The sequence below is a fragment of the Propithecus coquereli genome, unplaced genomic scaffold (assembly GCF_000956105.1).
Source record: "Propithecus coquereli isolate 6110/MARCELLA unplaced genomic scaffold, Pcoq_1.0 Scaffold108, whole genome shotgun sequence".
NCBI lineage: Eukaryota > Metazoa > Chordata > Mammalia > Primates > Indriidae > Propithecus > Propithecus coquereli.
The window spans coordinates 5,617,205-5,627,824 of NW_012134747.1; positions in this window are offsets into that span (position 1 = coordinate 5,617,205).

The following is a 10,620-nucleotide window of genomic DNA, read 5'->3' on the forward strand; positions in this document are numbered from 1 at the left end:
AGTCTATATAATATAAAAAGGAAGAGTGGTCTGAGTATAGTTCTGGTTCTGTCCCTAACTTCTACATGGGCCTCAGTTTCCCACTTGTGAAATGAGGCAGTGGATTTAATTATTTATTAAGATCCTTTCCAACTGTAACATGAGAGAAAGGTTTACAGTGATCAATATTTTGAAATCTCTGTCTAAAAAAGGAGGTCACTGTGGTTGTTCTAGTCTCTTTTTTTTCCTATTTTCTACCTTGTGGTTACAGCCCAAATTAATTCAATGTTTATCAGTATAAAACGTACTGCCAAGAAGCCACTTGATCCCTAGATAGCTAACAGATAGTCTCCTCTATGAACTAACTGCCTTTGAGATAGAGAATAGCAAAATCATCAAAGAAAGCAATATAAATGTCCATGTTCTAATTATTTAAAATCGACTTTCTTAGGAAATTTAATATAGTGGATTTCCTTATCATAATAATAGTAGCCTCCAATTCACGAACACTTAGAGGGTGCTAGCTACTGTGCTAACTGCTTCACATACATTATCTCATTTAGTCCTTCACAAGGACAACCACCTACGTACTGCACGTCCTCACTTAGCATCATCAATAGATTTTTGGAAACTGCAACTTTAGGAGAAATGATGTATAACGAAATGCATTTTCCCATAGGCTATTTGATATAAACAAGAGTTAAGTTCCTACGGCATATTTCTGGTCACAAAAATATCACCAAACTTCTAAATAAAGACCCCAAACACTTCTAATATTAAACATTGAAATAAATGTGAGCTGCACATACATTTAAGAAAGATTAATAAACACAAGTATTCAGAATCATGGTGTGTAGCTTAAAAAAACAAACAAAAAAAAAAAAACAAGTAAAAATGATTTACCTGCTTATTCCAGTTCGGGGTAGCGATGGCCGGGGAGGCTCTTCCCACAGCTCAGATTGCAGAGCAGAAACTCACCCTGACCAGGACGCCATCCCATCGCAGGGCGTGCTCACACCAACCCTCACTCACGCTGGGACCATGAAGACACACCGATTCGCCTAATGTGCGCAGCTTTGGGATGTGAGAGGAAACCAGAGTACCAGAGAAAACCCATGCAGGTATGGGGAGTACGTGCAAACTCCACACAGACAGTGGGCCCCACTGGAATGGATTTTTTCCTCATCAATGTTATAACGAAATGACAGTGAAATGAGGTTACTCGAAGACCTTCTGTACTTATAGTAGGTGCTGTAAGAATTCCCATTTTTTAGACATGGGGGCAGAGAGTTCAGTAACTTGCTCACTGTCATACTAAAGCTAGAGAATGCCAACATGGAGTTTTAACTCAGGTCTGTATGACCCTGAGCCTCACTTATCACAACTATGGCATCATTAAATTAGATCTCCATGTGAATGTGTGTGTTTCCACCGTCTCTTCATCATAAAGCAGTTTTTGAGGAACTGAGGAAGTTTTGTGGGGCTTTGGTAACAGAAAGGAGAAATGATGAGTGTACTACAGAAATAACACTGAAATTTCCCAGGGAACAACCATGTATTTACCTAATAGCCTGTGGATGTTAGCCACACTTTTTACTTTTGTGAGATGAGAATCATGGGACAAGGAGGTATTAAAAGTATTTTCTTTTTCAGAAGGTCAACTCTCTTTTTGCTGAAGCAGCTTAACAATATGCAGAAGAATACTGACTTAAGAAGCAAACAGGTAATTCCTGGAGGGGAGAAATGGGCTAAAGCCCTCCCACATAGGAGCCGTTTTGATTAAAGTTGGTGGGGGTTGGAGTCCTGCCTACTCATCCATTCCCCTGCAGCCTTAATACTGACAGATGGTCTTAATTCGCATGCTACTGGAAGCACACCAGACCAAATGGGAGAGGATGAGTAACCATGATGACTAGAAAAAGGCAACTTGAAGCCCATGCCCTTCTGACAGTTGTTCTGTAGTGAAGTCTTTTAGAAGAAAGATAGCACACCGTATTTCTTATTACTGTCATACCACGGATAGCCCAGAGTAAGCACGCAATACATATTTGTTAAATGAATGATTATGAGAAGTATTTTTTTTTAGTGTTCATCAATCACCTGAAGACTATGATACAACAGATTGCTTTTCTCCAAAGCCCTGCTAGACAGAAAATCTTTTTTTAACTTTTTCAATTTTTTAAAAATACTCTATCATAGTGGAATTTATATTGGCTTTATCAGGTTTCGCTACTAGTGTCACGATCTTCATTTCAGAAGGGAATGGTATTTTGGGGTCCTAGGATTATTTAAAAGTAGTCAAAGTCTGTTAGGACTTACATATCTCAGAAAATTTTATTATGTGAAATGGAAAAAAGAAAGCAAGAGAGAGGGAGGGAGGTGCCAGGCTCTTTTTAAAAACCAGCTCTCACAGGAACTAATAGAGCAAAAATTCATTCATTGTTGTGAAGAAGACAGCACCAAGCCATTCACGAGGGATCCACTCCAGCATCAAAACACCTCCCATTAGGTCCCACCTCCAACATTGGGGGTCAAATTTGAATGCGTAGTTTGAAGGGTCAAATATTCAAACCATAGCAAACACCAAAATGGTATTTGATCTTACTTATCTAAAAAGAGAAGATTAAAAGCATTCAAAGACAATAAAGAAATAAAATTTTTTTTGGCAATAAAATGTAGGAAATGTGGCATTGCTTAAATCTAGAACAGTGTGACTCCAGTACCCCACCCCTCACCAGATTCTAAATGAGTTGATGATTCCACATTTCCTCTACTTTTTTTATTGTTATTATTTTTTAATAAATTTTATTTTTTAGACCTGTGTTAGGTTCAGAGCAATACTGATTCATTATTTTCTATACTGTTTATTCTCTAATGTATCTTGCTTCGTGATTTGTCACTTGATCCCCAGATTGAATAATTGTGTCACATATGCAACACACAGTGCCTCCCCAACCCCAGGAACAGCATAAATTCCATTGTACCAATCTTAGGACTATTAAACTCTTTCTCTAAAATATTCCTTTAATATTAATACTTTTTCTTTCCATGTTGTTTATTTCTTACTAAAAGCAATTACTTTATACCAAAAAAAAATCAGGGTGCCATCTGGAAAATGTCACAATTTTCCTTTTTAAGAAATCTCTGAAAATAGATTGATCTGGTCCTATCATGAATGTTCAATTTTTTTTCTTTAGTTATTCTCTTCAGTCAGTAGCTAGAGCAGCCTTAACTTTTTAATGCAGAGCCCACCAAGAGAGAAAGAGTGGATCTATTTACATCTTGACTAAATCCTGCTTTTAATAGGGAAAATACATTCCCTTTTTCATTCAGTTGATTTTACTTTCAGATGTTAGACAGTGTTATACTGTATCCTGGTGAATTCTTTGATTATCCACTAGTTGGTATTTAAACTTTTCTTGTATTGGAGACAAGTAATAGCATCAAAACTTAGGACTGGAAGAAAAGTTGGAGACAACTTTAATTTAACTCTGCCATTCCACAGTTAGTAAGATAGAGGGCAAGTATTAAGACCCACCTGCAGGTCCAATCATGAGTCAATGAAGAAATAAAGTTTAGATCTTTGTGCATCAAATGGCCATCTTTCATTAGCCTGAAATGCTCTAGGAAGTCTTTAGGCCTTTACACCACCCAGGCTTGTGCCAGAGCAGGAGAAAAAGGAGGCTATCTGGCTAGCAAATTATGTTTGGGAAAATATGGATTTAACTTTAGTGACAAATGGTTCAGGACAAATCTTCCTGGGCTAAATTCCAGCATGCTATGAGTCTAACATCTCACTGTGTAAACCTTAATGCCTGGGCCATCAGAGGCAATGAACATCACTTCCTAGAATCTTGAGTTAGTTGAAGAACTTTCTTCCCCAGATTTGGGCAGATTTGCCTAAGCAGCTGGGCATTGTTACACTGATTTCAGTGACCCTTGGTCCATGTGTTTGATACCTGTTGGAAATACAGCCAGTAACACAGGTAGATATCATCATTTGCATGAATAATAAGTTGCAGAAACTCAACATCCATTTGAGGTTTTTTTTTTTTTATTATTTCAGGGTATTGTGAGGGTACAAACATTATGGTTACACTTTATGTCTTTGCCTCACCCAAGTGCGGGTTAAAGGCATGCGCTTCCCCCGCTGCAGTGCACCACCTGTCCTTTAGTTGTGGATTTACCCACCCTCCCCCCAATCCCCTGAGTTTTTTGGTCAGTATATTTGAATTTTTTTTTTTTTTTTTTTGAGACAGAGTCTCGCTCTGTTGCCTGGGCTAGAGTGAGTGTTGTGGCGTCATCCTAGCTCACAGCAACCTCAAACTCCTGGGCTCAAGCAATCCTTCTGCCTCAGCCTCCCAAGTAGCTGGGACTACAGGCATGTGCCACCATGCCCGGCTAATTTTTTCTATATATTTTTAGTTGTCCAGATAATTTCTATTTTTTTTTTTAATAGAGACAGGAGTCTCGCTCTTGCTCAGGCCGGTCTCGAACTCCTGAGCTCAAACAATTCGCCCTCCTCAGCCTCCCAGAGTGCTAGGATTATAGGCATGAGCCACTGCACCAGGCCAGAAAATTTTTTAATAATGCTCTCAAATTTCTAGAACAAAAGTGTTTTAAGAACATTAAGTAATTTATTTTCCTACATCATGTCAACCCATTACAATGCTGGTTTACACAGCATTGTTCCTAATTAAGATAATAGAGTCATCTATTTTTTGAGCTACATCTAAATTGCATAGTTTCTCCTGTACAATAGTTTGCTGCTGCTCTGTTCTTTTAAATTCTGTACTAAGGGTAAATTATTCATGGACAAAGTTTACAGTGAAAGAGACTTGAGGTGAATTAATTTTTTTACTATTTGGAGATATGAAAAAACCTTTAAATAATATTAAACTCTACACAAATATAAGGTACCTATTACGATCATTATTCATTTTTTATATCCAGAGCTATTGATTCTGAAATTACACATATATAATTTTATTTAATATTAAGTAGTTTTACTTAATTATGTATTTCCTATTATGCTAAAATTCAAAATGCCAAATACTAACACAATTTAGTCAGGATTTATTATGGGGCTTGAGGGACTATTGTTTGAAAAAAGATATTTGGGCACCACCTTGTGGCACTTTGTGGAAAGACATAGTGTGAGAGTCAGCTTGTCAACTATTGCTAACAGATTAAAATTCTTAATTCCTTTGTTGCTGAAAGTGTGGAATGTAAATTGCTTTCTAAGTTGGCCGGGCAGGTGATGAACCAAAAGGTGATAAAGCTACTTTTATATATAAATCAAGAAGTTTTCTAAGTAACACCTCATGAAATCTAACATACATTCACTTAACAAACATTAACTTAGTTCCTACTATATGTGAGGCATTGAGTAGAAAACAAGTAAGACACACTCACTTCAACCCAGTGAAGGAGATAGGCAAGTAAAAAGCAATGTCAAATTTTGCCCCCAAATCTTTTTAAGTAATCAAATATTCTAACTCTAGTTAGCAATACCATGCTGAAGTGTTTGGGAGAAAAGTATGCCAGTGTCTGCAACCTATTTTGAAATGCATTATAAAAAAAAAAGATGGATAGAGAAATGGGTAGATGAATAGATATGTGATAGAGCAAATATGTTAGTTGTGGATCAAATGTCAATTGTAGAATTTAGATGGTGGGTAATGGGTTTGCTGTATAATCCTGTTAATTTTTCTGTATGTTTGAAAATTTTCATAGCAAAATGTTAGACAAAAAAAGGCAATTGCAATACAATGTGATAACATCTGTAAAAGAGGCCTGGAAAGGGGGCACCCAGCCGAGACTGTGATATGAAGGTTGGAAGTGCAGGAGCAGAGGATAAACAGGGTTTCTTTTATGCCGTATTAAAGGGTTGAAACTTTATCTTGAAGCAATGGGAATCACTAAATAATTTTAAGCAGGAGTGTGACATGATTACATTTTCATTCTAGGAAAATCACTCTGATGGCTGTGTGAAGATTTAATTGTGGGAAAGCAAGCCTGGAGACTGAGACCCACTAGGAAGCTTACTATGATACTAGCTAGAGATAAGCTTCTCAAGCATCAGCAGTGAGAATGAAAAGAGGTGAACAATTCTAAGAAATATTAAGAATTAGAATAAAAGAACTTAGTACCTAATTGGCCTACGAAAGCAGAAGAAATGAAGGATAAACATAGTAACCAGTGATTTGCTCAAAAGTATTTCACAACTGGCTCTCTGAAAAAAAAAGCGTATGTATACATATACTTGTACATAAGTTTATTATAAATGTTATTGATATAAAGAACGTGTAGTATACAATTTATAAAAAAATAACAAAATATACAATATTCTTTATTGTAAATTCCATATAACGTATTGATTCTCACAGAATGCTTTCACTGATTTTTGGCCAAATTCTTATATCCTCAGTCGACCAATGGTTACAATTGATGAATGAGTGTATTTCCGACAAGAATATTGATTGACGTTTTCCTCTTCTTTAACAAGTAGAACAAAAGTAAAACAGAAAAAAAGATGTATGTGTATTGAAACTTCATTTGTCATTGATATAAGCAACTTCACAGCTGAAGAAGATAATTTTCAACTACTGGAATATTTCCTCAATTCTTTTCTTCTTCTATTCTCACAGATACAATACACTTTTGAATTTAATCTGCATTATTGTTTTCTCCATCACTTTCTTTAGATGATCAGTAAGACAGTAATTCAAATCCTAATTTGTAGCATATTTCTGTTGTATAAATACTGCTACTATGGCAGATTTTGCATGTCTAACAAGCTCCCAGATAATGGCAATGCTTGGGATAAATAAAGCTTTGGATAACTGAATCTGAGACTGAAATTGGCTTAACCAATTTGACTAGCATTCTCTCCCTGTTTATCTCTCAGTTCTGCTTTCTTGTGTTGACCTTGTTTTTTTCTGACTACAAACAAGCTTCCTCCAACTGGGGAGGCAGATATCTACTGACAGCCCCAGATTCTCATCCCTCCAACACTGAGACCATCCCTCTAAAAGTAAGAGACTGTCTTCCTTGAGAACTATAGCAGAACAGTCCCAGGATCATGTGTCCATTCCTGATCCAATCACTCTATCCAGATGAACGGGTTTCTCTATGCAATTCTGGATCACATGTCCATCTGTGTGTTAGGGGTAGTGTGACTGGTGTTCTCCTCAGAACCACACAGAACAGAGCAATTCCCCAATGGAAAGAGAAGTTCTTTGCAGACAAAAATGACATTGTCTACAATAGAGATAAACATGTAGGTATCCCCATTATCTACAACTGGTGTCAGCAAACTGTACCCTGTGGGCCAAATCTGCCTACCAGCTATTTTGTAAATAAAGATTTATTGGAACTCAACTGTTCTCCACTCCTTGTTGACAGTTACTTTCTAACTATAATGCAGAGTTAAGTAGTTGCAGTGGAGACCATATAGCTCCAAAAGTCTAAAATGTTTACTATCTGTCCTTTTATAGTAAAGGGTTGCCAACTTAGGTAGGAAAGGAAGCAGAGAAAAATATACTAGGTAGAGGGGGGTGTAGAATAGAGAAAGCTATTGTTTTAGGATGTATCCAGTGAATTTGCATTGACCACGTTCTCTGTGTTATTCACTGTTTTAGGTCCTGGAAATTAAGCAAAGCATAAAATAGACAAAGCCCCTGAGTATTAGTTAGGCAATTGGCTAAACCACTACAACAAACGGGTCCAAACAAACAATGATTTTTATTTATTTATTTGTTCGTTTGTTTATTTAATTTTTTTGGAGACAGGGTCTTGCTCTTTCACCCAGGCTAGAGTGCACTATTATCAAACTCCTCGGCTCAAGGAATCCTCCTGCCTCAGCCTCCTGAGTAGCTAAGACTACAGGTGCATGCGACCACATCTGGCCAATTTTTTAATTTTTTGTAGAGAGAGGTTCTGACTACGTTGTCCAGGCTAGTCTCGAATTCCTGGCTTTAAGTGATTCTCCCGCCTTGGCCTCCCAACATGCTGTGATTACATGCATAAGCCACCGTGCCCAGCCAACAATGATCTTTAAAAGAACAAAGTTTGTTTTCTCTTGTGTTATGGTCCAGAAGTCTGTGGTTAATCCAAAGGAGGAAGTGCCTCAGTTCCCTGAAATTAAGCTGGGACCTAGGCTAATGGGACAGCTTTGCCTTCCTCAATGTATGGCTTTAATTTCCAGCCTATATTTCTTTTTGCTATTTTCCAGACAGCAGGACGAGGGAAGAGGAAGTATAGGGCAAGCAGCTTCCCTTTTAAGGGACATGATCCAGTTCTAGTCACATCTCATGGGGCACTTTTTTATGCAGCCACATCTCGCTGAAAGGGAGGCCAAGGAATGTCATCTCTAACTGGGTCACCAAGTGCCCTGCTAAAACTTGAGTGTAGAGGTATGTCATCTTACTAAAAAGAAAAAGAACAGAATGAAAATGGGGATGTGGAGCATATATTCTAGAAAAAGACAACTATAGGCAAGTAAAGAGATGACTGTGTATATGAAGTTGTGGTAAGTGTTATGAAGAAAAACAAAGCAGAAGGACAGAGGAGCTAATTTATAGGTAGTCAGTGACAAGTGAGCAGTCTTAAATAAAGAGAGAGTATGAGGCATGCAGATATCTGGTGGGAGGAAGCAGAGGGAGCAACCAGTGCAGAGCACCTGAGGCAAGAGCATGCTTGCCACGTTCAAGGAACAGAAAAGTCACAGGGACAGGAGACAAACCAGAAAGAATGATAAAGTATTTCAAGAGGGAGGAAGTAGTCAAGAGTATCAAAAGCTGCAAGGGTGAAGATTTGGCCATTGGAACTGGCAGCATGGAGGTCATGAGTGACCTTAACAAGTGGCAGTTTGGGTGACACGAAAGACTTAGTGGTGTGAATTCAGGGGAGACAGGAGGAAGTGGAATTAAAGAGAACAAGTACAGTCCTCTCCTTTGAAGAGAAAATAAGACTGACTCAAACGTGTGTTGAAGGTAAAAAACCAGTAGAAATGGAGAGGTTGAAGATACATAGAAGAAAAGAGGAGAAAATTGATGGTGCAAGGTCTCAGATGTGGAGAAACATGCCACATTCCCTCCTCTTCCACTATGTCAGCTGGAAGAAGATAAGAATGGGAGTGAATGAAGATGTTGAAACAGGAGGAAGCAGCGGGAGGCTGTGGGAATTCCTGCCCTAATAACTTTAATTTTCTTTCTGAAGTAGGAGGCAAAGTCATCTGAGTGCAGGGGGAAAAGTTTTCCTCAGCTATGCATGGTAGGAGTGAATAAGGGAGAGATTTGTATTGATCTGAGGTTTTGTGTGGGGAGTTGGAGCCAGGGCCAAAACCATTGAGAAGATTGGCAAGACAGTGTTTGAAGTCATGAATCCTGTGGAGTCTTTCCTCAGTAATGCAGAGATTTCTTCAGTCTCCATTCTTCCAAGGACAGGAATAAGAAGGCAATACTCTCCTCAAACTCACTCTTCTACCAAAACTATCTGCCTTGAAGAGCATCAAAACTAAGGTCATTATGCTGTTTATAGCAATCACCACCACTAGCCCAAGACCATCTACTTTTAAGCATGAACAGATAAGCAAAGACTGTCGGGCATCTGAAGAAAACCTGTGTCAGACTTGTAACACCTGTGGCGGCACCATTCACTCAGTTTTGGGAGTCAGAAACCTAGAATCCTCTTTCTGCACACCCACTTGGTCAATCATCAGGCTCTATTCATCCCGCCTTCTAAATATTCCCCAGGCCACCAACTGCTCCCCATCCCCACTCTGCACACCACTGGTAGCTTGGGTTTCTATCATCCCTCATCCAGATACTCCATCCCGCCGCCTCTCTGAGGAAAAAATGATCATACCACTCACCTGGCTAAAAACCTGCAATGACTCCACCACTGCTTTTAGGAGAAAGTCCGCCCAACTCACTAAGCTAGTTCCAATGCCTTTCTGTTACATCATCACTCCGCACTTCCCCTGCTCACTCATCCACTGCTTCCCCACTGCTACGTCCTCCCTCCTGACCCAGCACTTGCTCTTCCTCAGCCCCAGAAGGCTCTTCTCTAGCAATTCCCTCAGCCCCGTTCCCTTTCCTGGCTACTCCCATATTCATTCTTCTTGTCTCAGCCTAGTGGTCCTCAAGGAAGCTTTCCTGACCCCGGACACCGACCGGGCGTCCCTCCTGTGCAGCAAGCACTGTATTACCCCCAGTAATCCATCACTCGTACTGCCTCTTCCTGCCGGGACCACGTCTTTTTACTCCACTCCTGTATCTCCAGCATGCCAGCACCGTACTGGGTACACAATAGGTGCTCAAGACAAGTTTGTGGAATGAATCAATGAGTGAATACATCATGAATCAAATACCCTGGAGCTTCTACTACATATCCTGCATTAAATTTTAATAGAAATTAAAATCGATCAAATGAGCTAAAGTAAGTTAACGTGCTTGGAAACCAGACAGCGGCTCTGAAAAGCAGTCGGAGTCTGCCAGCCGGGGCATCCGGCTGGCCGGCCCTAGGGGCGGGGCCGCGGGGCAGACTGGGGCGTGGGGGCGGGGCGATCCCGGCGCGGGGGGGCGGGGCTCGCGGGCAGGGAACTCCCCTTCCGAGGCCCAGGCGCGGCCGCGCGGC